At 38.4% G+C, this 15,694-nt stretch overlaps 1 protein-coding gene across 1 annotated transcript in view; it reads left to right on the plus strand.

The window, feature by feature from the left end:
- The first annotated feature begins 1,165 nt into the window (after positions 1-1,165).
- edar (ectodysplasin A receptor) overlaps positions 1,166-15,694 on the plus strand; it is a 38,107-nt gene continuing 23,578 nt past the window's right edge. Inside the window, exon 1 of the mRNA XM_033987145.2 lies at positions 1,166-1,356. The gene's annotated coding sequence lies outside the window, so the exon portion shown is untranslated. The remainder of the gene's footprint in view (positions 1,357-15,694) is intronic.

A 15,694-nucleotide genomic window follows, 5' to 3' on the forward strand; every position in this document is an offset into this window, starting at 1 on the left:
AGAAAAATACAGTTACATAAGTTGCAATAATATTAGACAAACACAAAGCAAAAGTATAAAAATGATAGATAGACAGAGAGGGCAGCAGGGAGAGTAATTACAGGACTCCTGGTGTTTTCAAAGCAATTCTTTTATCTTACCCTTCCTCTGGCTAAGAATCAAGATGAAGCAGAGCGGAAGGAGGAGGAGAAGTCCAAGGCCTAGTAGTCCCAGACAGGCAACACACAGCTCAAGTCATTCACATCCCACACAAACACTCACTAAACCACTGTACCTGTGATCCAAGGGAGATGGGATTATTTGAAGAGCCTCTCTAAGGTACTACGCAATGCAGGCTTTACTTTGAGCAGGCGACAGTCTTGTTTGGCTGTGGCAAAAAGAACAGGGGAGAGGGATTACAGACATAAAGTTCATAATACAACTTTAATACAGATAAAGATTTAAAGATGAAAGCGTCTCAGTAGTAGAAAAAAGACACTATAATATGTAATGTGAGTGTGACTAACTGTAACATTGAATTTAGCTAACCTACATTTTAATTTAATGTTCATCAATAAGTGTATTTATTTTTTAGCTGAATAAGAAAGGATTACCGGTACGCACATCCCACTCAAATCTTAATTTTCTAGGAACATGCTGGATATAGTTATATATATCTGACCAATAACAGCACCAGTGAGGTTAGCCTACTTATGCTAGTTATGGTGGATATAATCGACAAAAAGTAAGTAAAATATAAAAGTAGATGGCATTTACAAATTTATTTTATCTTTTTGTGGATGAATATGATAAAGCAGAATATAATGACAATATAGTAGGGTTGTGCTACTTTTAGGTTTCTAGCTAGGCTACATGAGGCTAACGTGGTTGCCACAGTTAGCCTCATGTAGCCTAGCTTTTAAACAGTTTGGCCTTTTTTATTTATTAACTGAATAAGATATTATGGACCCTGGTCCGTACTCGTCTCTTGTAAAATATAAAAAAAAAAAAGTAGTCTTGCTTGAAGCGGTTTTCCCTCGGCCACACTGCTTGCCTATGGACACCAGGGGGCGGTGTTGCATTATCGCCTACAGCGTGTTCTCTTTCCCATCAGCGTGTCTTTACCTGGGACCATCTCCACTTTTCTTTGGGGCGGAGAAAAGTCCTCAGGAGGAGCCAGGAGCATACACACGGTCCGACATGCGCCCATGTGGTAGCACAAGTTCAACAAACCCGGACTCAGACAGATTTCGTGAGATGCTCCAGCTCGGATCTTAGGGACTGAAGGGCGACCCCTGAGAGGACCGTCCCGCCGCAGAGCCCCCACTGTTCCGCGGACAGTGACGAGCAGCCCGCCCGCCTCCCCCGGATCTACAGGTAAGAAGGAATGTAAAGACAGATTGCTGCAAGACTTGGGGGAAATTCTTGCAGCAGTGCTTATTATGTGCAACAAAACTTCAATGAAGTTAAGGTCTGGAAAAAAAATAACTAAAGAAAGCTGAAAGAGATTTGTAAATGTGTTTTTCACTTACATGTAGGCCTAGTTAGTTGGTGTAGTTGCAGTGTTAAATACGCTTACTACTCAAGATCAGTAGATGTCACATGTGATGGTGCATCCTTTTGATTTTAGTCTTTTTATTGATGCAGTTACTTTTTCTGAGGTTCTGGCTATCAAAATTGATGATTAAAATAGATTTGAATGTTGTGTTATTAAGGATAATGGAATAGTTGGTGCTAAAAGTTCAGAAGGATAGAGCTGTTGTGTGTCGCCTACATAACACAACATAAATCCTGAAAGTGTGAAAATATGTCAAAGATCAGCTGCATGTTGAAGCAAAGTTTTTAGCCCAAGGTGTCATTATTTTTCACTTCACTAGTTTTACCTTTGACCAGGTTTAGAATCTTAAGCATGTACACTGACTTCACTCTCTTGTTATGCTGAGATTCTTGGAAAAGTCATTGTTAATATAGCTTTCTTAATTGCATCATCATTGAGAGTACTGTATCAGTTTAGTCAACTAAGGTAATTATGATCCCATACACTTGTAGTCTATCAGTGCATAATTGTTTTCTGGGTGCCGCCTGGCTGTCCCGGGCCCCTGCGCCGCGGGGGAAGTCCTGCCCGCAGACAGGCAGAGCGGCCCGGCTGGGGACGTGCCGGGTCCTGCCGTTCCTCTGAAGTCTGCTGCTTAGCTTTGAACTGTAGCCGCTAGAGGTGGAAATCAATCCATCTCTTTCCCCCTCCCTCTCTGTTTTACCTGTGTCTCGTGCACACAGGGCCCCTAGCGCTTCTCCTCTGCACCGCTGCTGCTGCCACTAAGGCTTTCAAGTTTGGAGAAGGAGATAGAAAGGCAAAAGAAAAACTCTTACTCATCTTCAAAAGAAATTAGTGAAGTTTCTGGAGATTAAAGGGAGGAGTGAAGGAAAAGTATGTTGAAGAAAGTGAAAGCCTGCAGCTCTCCCACCGCTACTACTACAACTACTGCTGCAATACTAGGCCTTCTACTAGTACTGCCATACTAAACAAAAACGAGTTGATTAATCTTCACAGTATAGAGCCTATTACTCTTGTAGTTAATCCAACTACTACTACTATTAAAAAAAAACATTGATTGACTTAGTAAAAAAAAGTAAAAATTACTACTGTGCACTACTACTAATCCAGTCATTCTTATACCACTACACTTACCATTTGCACTACTACAGCTACCACTACCACTACAACTGATGCTGCTATTACTACTACAATCACTTCTAACTGCTATACTAAAGAAGAAGAAAAAAAATCAAAACTGCTCATTCTTCATGGTAAAGTGCCTATACTCCCGACTACTACTGGAGAAAACCATGAACAAAACCAAGTTAAAAATTAACCAAGTTAAAATTGCTGTTGTGCCTGATCGCTTTTCCGTCACTACACTCTCATTCTTATTACTACTCTTGTCACCTGTACTAGTACTACTACTACTACTACTTTTTTACCCCGACATACTGTTACTACTGCATCTTCTAAAGGAATATAGATTGACTGTAGAGATTAAAGGGATAAAATGGGAAAAATGTAGGAGCTTTGCCTTCGCCATCACACGCCTCTAAGTTGAATACATAATGTGTTTACTTAGCCTATTTCTCTCTTTATCTTTCATTACACTCGGCACTTGAGTTTACACAATGACCTTATTATTAATCGGAGCATGATCCAACAGAAAGAAAGGAGTCGCTGGTGTTTTTTGTGAACTTTATAGCAGTGATTTATAGTATATGTCACAGCTGATTCTAATCTATACAGCATATCCCATTCCCTCATTGCAATATTTATGGCCCTCCAGAGGCTCCTAACTCTTGACGGTTTCATAATGCTTCACACATCTAAGTCTACATCAGACTTAACATGCCATTTAGTTTACTTATGGAAGTCAAGTTATTTCTACTTATTAGCTTACTATATAATTTATGCGTCACATGTTTGGCAAAGGATTTTAGTTAAACCTTATGCATTCAGTAAGGTTGTTCTACCTTCAAATTCTTAAATGTAATATAGTGTTTGCTCGGTCACCGTGAAAACAGAGAAAAAAGAATGGTGTGTGGATAATGCATTGCCATTTTGGTGTAGAGTGGTTGCTGCTCATTAGTTAATATCAGGAATATCTAATTGGATGCAGCAAATCCATAAGACAATTATTATTATTTTTTTTATTCTTGACAAAGTTGAAAGCATTTTTTAATTTTTTTTACCAGCTTAAATGGTGCACAACACAACTTTTCACATTGGGATTCACCACCTGCTTGTCTCCATGGAGATATTACTTTGCCTGGAATGTTCTACAGGTTCTAGAGTACTGCATTTACTTTGTCTGTGTAGCATAAAATTACAAGATATTTTATTGCACAAAAATACAAAAACATGCATTGTTATCTCTCCACAGATCTTGACGTGTAAATTTGGCTGGTGGCGTAAACCTGCTAGTGTCCATGGAGATTGATTATTTAATTCACATAATAAGGAACTTTCCAAGCAAAATAATAACATCTCCATGGAGACCAGCCGATATCGGACTTCCCCAAAGAGTTACATAGTGCTCCTATAATAATATAACCTGCTCCCAATATTACACCCCCCACAGAACATTTTCCATTTAAGAACTGTCCCCACTTGCAAACTCGCTGCTACTCCTACATCACAAGTATTATAGCTGGTGCCTGCCACTACTATCATTCATCTTTACACCAGTTATCCAAAATGCCCATGCCCAGCCTTTCTATTTGGCAACTAAAATGTTTACAATCAAATTTGAATGTTCTTTTTCACATATGGGGATGAATAACAGGATTAGAGACCTGCACCTGCATCAGATTGCACTGACTTAGTATAAAAGTCTTGTTAACTCACTATTTGCAGTCTCCTAAGTAAGTCTTTAAATTCTCTCATGACTTTTTAATGGCTTGTCAAAGATTTGTGCTTTGAAGATTCCCCCAAACTCATGACCACATCAATACATCACAGTAAACTGCGGCTCAGAGCAACAGGGTTTCACATAAGCCTTGAGATTTGTATGAAATCTTAAGTGAAGATGAGTACATTTGTTTTAACATGCAAGTATATCATCTGTAATTAGCCTTAGGTAGGGTATATGCTTACAGTGTCATATTGGCATAGTGGTTAGAAAGAATTTGCCCACCAACCCAAAGGTAATTTTCATCCCTACTGCTGTTCGGTTCTTCGGCAAGACACTTCTCCTGTCTTGTATATATCTATAAATGTGAAGTTATAAGCTTTATAAATACATTAATAAAGCTTATAAATACACAATACAAATGTAAGGTATAAGTATTATTTTATTGTTATTATTTTAGTGGCTGAAACCCCTCACACCAAGAGGGTTCACCATCAATTTTAAGCTGACAAGATAAACTAGGGTTGTAAAAAAATCTATACTTATCGATACTTAAACCACTACTGAAATAAAATACTCATTCGAACAGGTATTGATACTGATAAAAAGCTTTCCCTTGCAGTTTGAGAATGGTCTTGATCAATCGTCAGAACAAGTGGTGCACATGTTATTAATGAACACCTTGTCCTTGAAATTTATTTTGAAATTTTAGTATTGCAACAACAACAACACTGGGATAAACATAATCTTCTGGCATGTGACAAACTGAAAAAGCATGTTTCCTTGACAAAACAAAGCATTATATTCAGTGCTTGCTGATATTGTACACCACTACTTGGATGCCAAGAGTTCCACCTCCAATATTAGAAGAATTAACAATTTGCCTTGACTAACTCTTGGCCTCAGTTTAGGCTCTGCTTCCTCACTGAGTGCAAAGTAAACACAGACAGAGACAGACTCGGGAGAGCGTTATGTTCTGAACGAAAAGAGAGGAACAAGGATCAGCGCGAGGAGACGATGAAAGACAGATAACCGGCAGGCAGGAATCAAAGCTGTCGGGATAGGTGTGTGTGTGTGCGCGTATGGGCCAGTGTGCATTCGTATGGGCCAGTGTGTGCGCGTACGGGACATCCTTTCATTTGATGTGAGTTTGTTTTTCCTGTGCCACGAGAGGGAAGCCGACTGTGAGTCTGTAATTAACACAATCAAAAGATGAAGAGAGATGAATGAAGATCACACATAAACACTGCCTCACACATGTAATCTGCAGGACCAAATGTTATTCTTAAGCAATTAGATATATTTGGGGGTGTTTTTTCTAGTTGAAATAATGGTCACATTCAAAGCACTTTAACTTTGGTTGATGGTCAGAAAAAGGGAATTCCAGTTGCTGCATGAAACATCAGGGGACGGCTATGTTGCAATAGAACATTTTTCATTACATTTTCAATTCTATACATTTTTAATGAGATGCAGTGAGGAATGTAAACTTACTTCTTACATAAATAATCCCTAGTAAACGTCTTTTTAAGTTTTTGCCATGGTGGTAATGATTTGTTGTTAGAATGTTTGACATCAGTGTTTTAGGGATTAAGATCCAGATATTAATATTGCGAGATATTAGCCACCATCAGCCAGAGGAGGAACGGTGATCTTCTACATAGAATACTGCCGTTTTATGTGAAATAAAATTAAAATTAAATGCCACAATCCCAAGTTTAAATTATTGCAAATTGCCATATTGTGCCTTGGTGAAGGTCTGCATGCTCATGCTTAAGTTTTGTCATTATTATTTATTAAACCTGTTAGTTGCTACAAGTAATACATTCTTATATTATATTATTATTAGGGATACACCGATCCAGCTTTTTCATTGCTGATACCAATATTGCTACTTTGGCTTCTGATATCTGATATTAACTGATACCAGTGTGATGATGGAAAATTGGATTTTCCTTCAAAACACAGTCCATTTGTGTTATGTAACTGTTATTTAACCTGCTAGTAACACCTAAAGACCTTTGTATGAATTAAATTTCCTTAGAGATATCCTGGGCTAAAATCAGTAAATAGTCTCATTACGTCCATGAAGGCCCGATCAGGATATTTGCTGAACCCATATGACAGAACTGATACCCAATCCAGCAAATTTTCATGAATCAGCACTGATATTTGATATTCAGTATCGTATCGGTGCATACCCAATTATTATTGTATTAATCCAATTAGTTTATCACATTTTTCCAACTACAGTAGTCTTAATTTTGGAGTGATTAATTCTCTCTGCCCCAAAGACGGATTTAACTCTTCAATTTAATTTACATTGATACGCTAAAACTCTATAATTTGCAATTTGCAATAATTAGCCCTGTAGTAAAAGTATACTTAGATGGAGTCCAGCTGCTTGACGTCTTTCTAAAGATCTATAACACCATAGGCACATCACTTTAATCATAGGTTTATTTTCACATTCAACCTAAAAACGGCATTCATGTCGCAAATTACACTTATTTATTTCTCCCCCATTTAGCTCTGAGCCTTGATAATGTTTTCTGTTCAGCAACTTTGACAACTTTAATAGAAAACTCTTTTGATAATGAGGGAAAATGTAAGCTTGCATGCCAGATCTGTAACATTAGCTTCCAGTGTTGCGATAATGATGAATGTACGTAGCCTTACATTGCCCTGATGGCGCACTCTGACTAAACTGTCTCTCAATCACTCAATCAGTGAGTTTTGTTCAGAAATGACAAAAACACAACCTGGCACACCTAGAGGTAAAAGTCGTGTGTCTAATTTGATTGACAGTTGTAGCGTAGCCCTATTTTTGCACTGCAGCTGCCTCCATATCACATATTGAAGAAAAATGCCAACAGCACATTCCTTCTTTATAACTGTCTTTAGAAAACTTCAGCAGTGACACTTATAGGTTTTAAATAGAGATTGACAGAAGATTAGCCCTTAGCTGTGTTTCTGTAAAGTCACATAGCTTGAGATAGATTTGGAAAGTTGTAACCCAGGGATAAAAATAACTAGATAATATTATTTTATATGTAGAGGCCTGATAATGAAGTTTTGATGTATTTAATGCATTACATAACATTTATTTTCGAATATTTCTACAGCCTTATTAACTTATATTTGTCACTCAAACTCCTGACTTCAACTGTGAATGCCAAAGTAGACATACAGCAATTGAGAAATACTAATTATCAACCTAGCATTAACCTATACTGTGCAGTGCGGATGTTCTACTAGTGCGAAAACATACAAATTATATGCAGTTGAAGCTGAAATAATATTTGTGGTAGAACTGAAGTCTTTGAACTGAACAGAATACTCTACCTCCACACAATACATTAACCTCAATTGCAGTACTTTCTTGGCACATATTTCAAATGCTTATCCCACCTGTCTTCTAACCATATTGAAACCACCGTGGCTTATTGACAGGTTCACAAATCATAAATCATATCTGTAATGTCAGACTGTAAGCTGGTCTTTATGTTTTAAATATAGGGGGCATAGCAACAAACAGCAACATTCAGAAGTTGCAATTATGTGTAAAATGTTTCAAGGTAAGAGCTGGAAATGAAAGACTAGTGACTTGATGAAGGGGAAATCCACCTTGTTTTGATCATATTTAAAGAAAATAATCCCTTACTCTTTAAAACGCTATTAAATCACACATGACTTTATCAGAATCTGTATGTTGTTACTCTCCTGCCTGCCATTGTTCATTCGAATCCCATTGGAGTGATGCTTTGTAGACATTGAACCATATGTGTATAAAGTATTGTGACATTGATGATGACCATCTCCTCTGTCAGATGTGAGTTAGAAGTATTTGAAGTTTATTTGGCTGGACCCGAGGGTACAGTACACTCTAGAATATCAAGGGAGTATTAAACATGTGTTACACAGCTTACAGCCCTAGGAGTCCTGCCTTATTTTAGGATCAACCAAGTAATAGATTACCCTGTTAGTAAAATAACTAAACAATTTTATCATAATTTGGGGCTTTTTAATTGATATAACATTAGCTGCGAGGGGACAGTTAAAGGTGCACGGTGAAGGTACGGCAAGGCAAGTTTATTTGTGTCGCACAATTCATACACAAAATAATTTAAAGTTCTTTACAGAATAAGAAAGACTTTAAAATCGCAATACAAACAAATCCAAACATAAATAATCATCATAAAATTCACACTGAAAGAGAAGAGTGCAGAATAAAAACCTTTCAATCACAGCTAAACAGAACGGTTTTGAGCTTTAATTTAAACATTGTCAAAGTAGAGGTGTGTCTCACATCTTCAAGAAGATGAGGGTACTCCATCTGCTAGTGTCAAGAAGTGTCAAGTGTCTTGTCTGGAATGCTCCATAGTGTGGCGTTAAACATATGTTTCTTGCATTCATTAAAATAAAGGCATTTTTATTGCTTAAAATACCTTGGGAAATGTGTGAGCTGTGAGCAGAATCGCCTCACCACGGATTTGTGTTGTAATTTAATTTGGCCATTGCTGCATCATCTGCTTGACTCCATAGAGATCAATGAGTTTAATGCTACTGTGGAACATTCAGCAATAATATCTCCATGAAGACCATTGCCCAATCTAGAAATTTTACATAATGCACCTTTAAGGAACAAATTCTGAACCAATTCTGTATAAATGTATTCACTTTTGGCATAATGAATAACTAGTAAACTGTGAAAAAAAGAAAAAGACAAGAAGGAATTTGTTAAACTGTAAAGATGGGCCCATTCTAATTCAAGCCACATTTCTTTGTTAGAAAAAGCTTTGGTTTAATTGTGATCAAAATGAAGAGCTGCAGTGGCGACCGCAAAGCATCCTGTTAGCTCATTCCCGTGGCCTCATGCATTGCTTCCTGGCTGCACTCCCTGCCCACTGATTGGCCCATTAGTTAATCAGGAAGTCATTAGAGAAGTCCTAATGAATATCTATTATGAGTTAAACACTGATGGTGGAAAGCTGTGGAGCTCAATGACATGAAGGTAATAGGAGACTGGAGACTGGAGCTCTGGTCCTGAGGCACAGAACTTAATTAAAACAAACCACACTGATGAGTGTGTGGACTTCGGTGATAGCAGTGTTGAAATGCGTAATTGTCCATGCTCATCATTGTATTTTCAATTTAAATTAAAAACAAATGTAAACAAAGCTGTTGTTTCACACATGAAAAGGATTTTATTTCTTAATTAATTAATTAGTTTACATTTTAATGTATATAGGCTGGATATCAAAAACATAATCATAGTTTTTTCCCCCATAATAATTTATCAAATTTTAAAAATATATTTAAAATATATTTTCCATATACATTTCCTGAAGATAAAAACATATACTTAACCCACATAGTCATATATAGTTCAATTTATTCCTCCACAGTCTGAGAGGATTGGCTGACAACCCCTCAATTATAAAGACCCAAGAATATTGACCATCAAAAACTGAATCTCAATGAAAATTCAAGTAATCGCCCAGCCCTACTTGTAGCCATAAATGGAGGAACAAGGTTAATATCAGGTCACTTGTGACACAATCAATTATGTAATACACTGTTTCAAGTGAACTTTTTCCAGATTAGGCACGAATTTCATCCATACTATTTATTTCAGTCATGTTCCCATGTACATGACAGGGGAATCACACTCCTCAGCCTTCCCGGTAAGGTCTATTCCAGGGTACTGGAGAGGAGAATCCGACCGATAGTCGAACCTCGGATTCAGGAGGAGCAGTGTGGTTTTCGTCCCGGTCGTGGAACACTGGACCAGCTCTATACTCTCCATCAGGTCCTTGAGAGTTCATGGGAGTTTGCCCAACCAGTCCACATGTGTTTTGTGGATCTGGAGAAGGCATTCAACCGTGTCCCTCGTGGTGCTCTGGGAGTATGGGGTCCGGGGCCCTTTGCTAAGGGCTGTCCAGTCCCTGTATGACCGGAGCAGGAGCTGTGTTCGCATTGCCGGCAGTAAGTCAGACCTGTTCCCGGTGCATGTTGGACTCTGCCAGGGTAGCCCTTTGTCACTGGTTCTGTTCATTATATTTATGGACAGAATTTCTAGGCGCAGCCAGGGGCCGGAGGGGGTCTGGTTTGGGAACCACAGGATTTCATCTCTGCTGTTTGCAGATGATGTTGTCCTGATGGCTTCTTCGAGCCAGGACCTGCAGCAGGCACTGGGGCGGTTTGCAGCCGAGTGTGAAGCGCCTGGGATGAGAATCAGCTCCTCCAAATCCGAGGACATGGTTTTCGACCGGAAAAAGGTGGTTTGCCCTCTCTGGGTGGGTGGTGAGTCTCTGCCTCAAGTGGAGGAGTTCAAGTATCTTGTTCACGAGTGAGGAAAGGATGGAGCGTGAGATTGACAGGTGGATCGGTGCAGCATCTGCAGTGATGCGGTCGCTGTATTGGTCCGTTGTGGTAAAGAAGGAGCTGAGTCCAAAGGCAAAGCTCTCGGTTTACCGGTCAATCTACGTTCCTACCCTCACCTATGGTCATGAGCTCTGGGTAATAACCGAAAGGACAAGGTCACGGATACAAGCGGCTGAAATGGGCTTCCTCCGCAGGGTGGCCGGGCGCACCCTTAGGGATAGGGTGAGGAGCTTGGTCACACGGGAGGAGCTCGGAGTAGAGCCGCTGCGCCTACACATCGAGAGGAACCAGTTGAGGTGGCTCGGGCATCTGCTCAGGATGCCTCCTGGACGCCTCCCTAGGGAGGTGTTCTGGGCATGTCCCACCGGGAGGAGGCCCCGGGGAAGACCCAGGACACGCTGGAGGGACTGTGTCTCTCGGCTGGCCTGGGAACGCCTTGGGGTCCCACCGGAGGAGCTGGAGGACGTGTCCGGGGTGAGAGAAGTCTTGGTGTCCCTGCTTAGACTGCTGCCCCTGCGACCCGGCCACGGATAAGCGGAAGAAAATGGATGGATGTTCCCATGTATTTGTGAACAATTAGCATCTAAAAATATAAAATACATGTCACATCTCTGTGCTAAAACAATACTTTCAAAAAGCTAACACTGCCATCTTTAAGGTGGTCTATGGGAATTTCCATGCAGAAGCCTGAACCCTCTTTTAAAATATGGGGTCCCTGTGACATTTGACTTAATCTATATCATTTTACCTGTCAGTTACAAAGTATTTCATATCAATACCAACTTAAATGTCTTTGAAGTTTGTATCTGGATGCTGCCCCAGATCAAAGCATTTAAATAGTCTGTTTGGGCCAAGTTACTGACAGAAGATGTCGGAAGTTTTTGATCAGTGTTTTAAGAACGGATTTCTGGAATGTTGTATTGGAAATGACTTTGAATTTAAATGCATGAATGTCAGATGAAAAGGAGGAAGATAGCTTGGTCTTTTGATTTGTAGTGCTTAGACATGATAGCCTTGCAAGAAGTTCACAAAACTCCTTGAATATACTTCATTTAAAATGAGATGTTATTAGTTTGTCTTGAATGTTCCACTGTATGGCATTTGTCTCCATGGACACAGACAGGTGACATCACTAGGCCAAGTTCTATGTCAGATCTATGCATTTGTAAGAATAAACATCTGTAATTGGATAAAATGCAAGAATGAGAAAATGTAATGCCATCTCATGGAACACTCCAGGTAAATGTACTTCACCTCTACATCCATACACCTAAACGATGCAAATGTTTTATATGGTGAAATCTAACTGGTTAAAAGTACATCAAACTCCCTTCTTTCTCCCCTCTGCTGCTCTGAGCCTTAGTCAATAATGAAACAGCTATACACAGAAGACTTATTTATCGTAGATTATGTGTTCGTTAGAAGATTATTACCTGGAGGGGCAGAAGACTGGAGCTGACTTTCATGTGAGACCTGCCCTGACAAAGAGAGGTGGGGTCTGGAGACAGACGAAGGCTTGAAAGAGGAGCACAGAGACACAGGAGTCTTCAAACGCAGCGCTGTCGAGGTAGATTCACTTTAACCCCATAATGAGAAGCCCAGAGGGTCCACAGCCATTTGGCAAGGATACATTTCCTGACTTGCAAAGCTTTTATCTTACTTGCAGGTACAGCGTGTTCAAAATGTAAATAAAATCCTTACCAGTATTGACAACAAAAATTTGAATAGAAGTCCAAACCACAGAATATGCCTTTGGATTAAGATTAAACTAAATGAAATAATGCAATATAAACAAACTGAAAAATTAAACTTAGTTAGAGATGCTTACCTACTAATGCCAAATTTGCCAAGATTCCCGCTTTTAGCATTATTGTAGTTGTGTCTTTGGGCCAGAGAAGGTGTCATTGTAGCTTGGAGCGTGTATTGCGTTGGTCTGAGAGGCTCGTCGGATAAATGCATATTAACAGCCAGCCACACTGCCTTTATTTTGCCTCAGGGCAGCTTTGACCTTGCTTGGGAATACATCAAAATGTCAAGTAACTGATGTTTTTTATGTTTTTTCTTATGTTACCACTTGGAAAACACAATTTCTCTTACCAAATTTAAATCTGATATTGCACTATAGGTTTTCAAGTGTACATAAATCAGTGTTTGTATGTTCCTTTGTATTTGTGTGGCTCTTGTGTGGAAGCTATAATTAAACAGGATTGAGCCTGGAGGGATTCACATTCAGAAGCATTCAATGGAAGAGTGGAATCAGGAGACAGACTGATTTTGACCTCTGATAATGTGAAATCATGGCAGCGGTTTCTTCCTGTCTTCACAGCGTACATATGTGCTTTGATATGCCCAACAATTTAAGATTTAAGACAGAGAGTTTAGCGCCTATAATGTGCTCTATTAAAGTTGTGTGTCCTAAGGGGCTATCTGTCAAGGCTGAATATAGGCTTATTTCAAAACCAGTGGATTTACTCTGAGGTTAAGGCTATTGGGTAATTTCAACCATCAATGAATGTTTTGTGCTTCTGAAAAGTGAACCAAACATCACCTCAGGATATTCAAAGTTTGATTTCTACTACAGTTATCTTATACAGGTTTGAGAAGCGAGAAAAAGAAAGGATCATTTCACTCGCTCCTTATGCTTGTAGCTTGAAGTGGGCAGATTATCGAAATTAATAATGTTTTGTATGTTGTTTTGAAGATATGTAGCATTTTATTATCAGGTGCATTGTTTATAATAGAAAATGCTGCAAAAGAGAGCTGATTAAAAGATGAAAATTAATAAAACTTTAGTGCAGGTAATTTTACATTTCTCTAATATTCAAACTTCAGTTAATACATCAATACATAAAGTCATACTCTTATTTTGGTTGGATAATCATAATCATAATCGAGATACTAAAAATGATAATAATAAAACATTTGTCAATATCGCAGATGTGGCTGACAATCTGCGTGAATGGCATTCTTGATCACTACCAGTTATTTAGTCACACACCACATTTTATTTTATATTTAATAAAAAGTAATGTAGTGTCTTGCTTATGGACACAACAGTAGTGTGTAATGGTCCATGCAGGGATTGTACCACTGACAAACAGGTTATACAAGTTGCAGTTACTCCAATCTGTATGGATAAATTACCTCACCATTGAGCCATAAAACCAAACCCACTCATCTTTTTAATCAGAATCGGTAAATGTGAATGAAACCATCTTGTACCTCAATGTCCACTGTACCTTATTATCTCACTTTTTTCTTAATATTTGCTTACCTCACTGTGCTATGTGGTAATTAGCAGTCAAAGTATTTCAGTCAGAATGCTCTGAATAACAGTAATTACACGTGTGTACGTGTTTACGTTTACTACACTGTGTGATTGTGAGGTGCATTTTTGGGCTTGTCCATGACTCTGAGCTATAAACACAGCAATGGGCCTAAAGTATATTTTTTTTCAAAGGAAGGGGCATTAGACAAGTATGAAAAGTGGTTTGCATTTCTCCATGGCATGCAACCCAAGAGGCCAACCAAACTGTAATTATTTGACATTTATGGTTAAAGAAAAAACACGATTACATAGCTTGGTACAAAATTAGATCACGTCGTATTGATTTTTACTAGTGGCAATAAAATGTGGGGTTATACAGAATTTTAGTAGGAATAATAATTGGAAATAAAAAGTCAAGAACATAGCTATTACAACATACTTTTTAGATCATACGGTTCTCCAGTGAAAACACTCACTACACCACGTCCATTGCATTTTTAAACACTTGAACCGTGAATGTTATGTACAGTTTAATAATAAAATGTTATTAAATACATATATAACTATTTAATATGTCCATGTATTTCTAAATAACAATGACAAGCATGCAGCAGTTTTAGTGGTAGGCTTAAGAGTAGTTTTATAAGCAGCAGTAGCATTATTTAGTAGCAATAGTTTAGTTGTCATCTTGCATTCAAGTTTCGTAACATAAATACGTATTTCCAGTTACAGTTTCTTCTGCTTATTGATGTACTATTTATAAAAGTTTTATACAACTTACGTTGCTTAGAATGAGGAGCTAAACCAGTGCTTTTCCTTTCAATTACAATGACGACATTATTTACACTTTGGGCCCTCACTCTCGCTTTGGTCAAGGTAAACACAATCACAGCCTGCACTACCTCACTGAAGCTAACCCAATTTACATGTGGTTACACTAACCTCAGTGTTGAAGGTAAACGAACATTGATTCAGCTATATCCATTGGAAAATCATCTTACAGCTTGTGAACAATACAAAAATCTCTTCTTGACACACACCTTTATAATTGTGAGCTGCCAAGGATTTTATAGCTTAACACCCTTCAGATATCTTGCCAAAGTGTTTAAGATGCTATTTTGGAGCAAGATGGTGAATATTTCTGGATGGTTGCTAAAGCAAATAAACTACAGTTAGACTTTATAATTGTTTACCCAACAACCACTACATTAATCTGCCGTAGAGACAAGATTGTTAAAACTTTGGAAATTTTGATTGAAAATAAAATACCCAATGTAGCTTTGTCATGTTGATAATAAGAGGTAGATATTGTTATTTTCTCAAGTTGACAAATTGGTGGATAATAGAACATACAAAACTACCATTATTGCTACTACAAATATTACTTCTATGATTGACAGATGATGACAGCACTAACCATGGGTTTCAGAGCGATGGAATGGATCGTTACTTTAACAATGAACAAAGACGTGTAAATGCTATACAGAATTTATAAAAAATACACAACTTATTTTGTAGTAAAATGGTTCCTTTCTATCTTTGACAGCATGACTGACATAGTTTGGCCTGAGTGCTGTGTCAGACAAATATAACAAAGATATTATAATTAAACATTATTAGGTGCTGGTATTATTGAGACAGAGGTTAGCCAGCGGTGCTTTCACAG

Source organism: Periophthalmus magnuspinnatus, chromosome 21 (genome assembly GCF_009829125.3).
Source record: "Periophthalmus magnuspinnatus isolate fPerMag1 chromosome 21, fPerMag1.2.pri, whole genome shotgun sequence".
NCBI classification, from domain to species: Eukaryota; Metazoa; Chordata; class Actinopteri; order Gobiiformes; family Gobiidae; genus Periophthalmus; species Periophthalmus magnuspinnatus.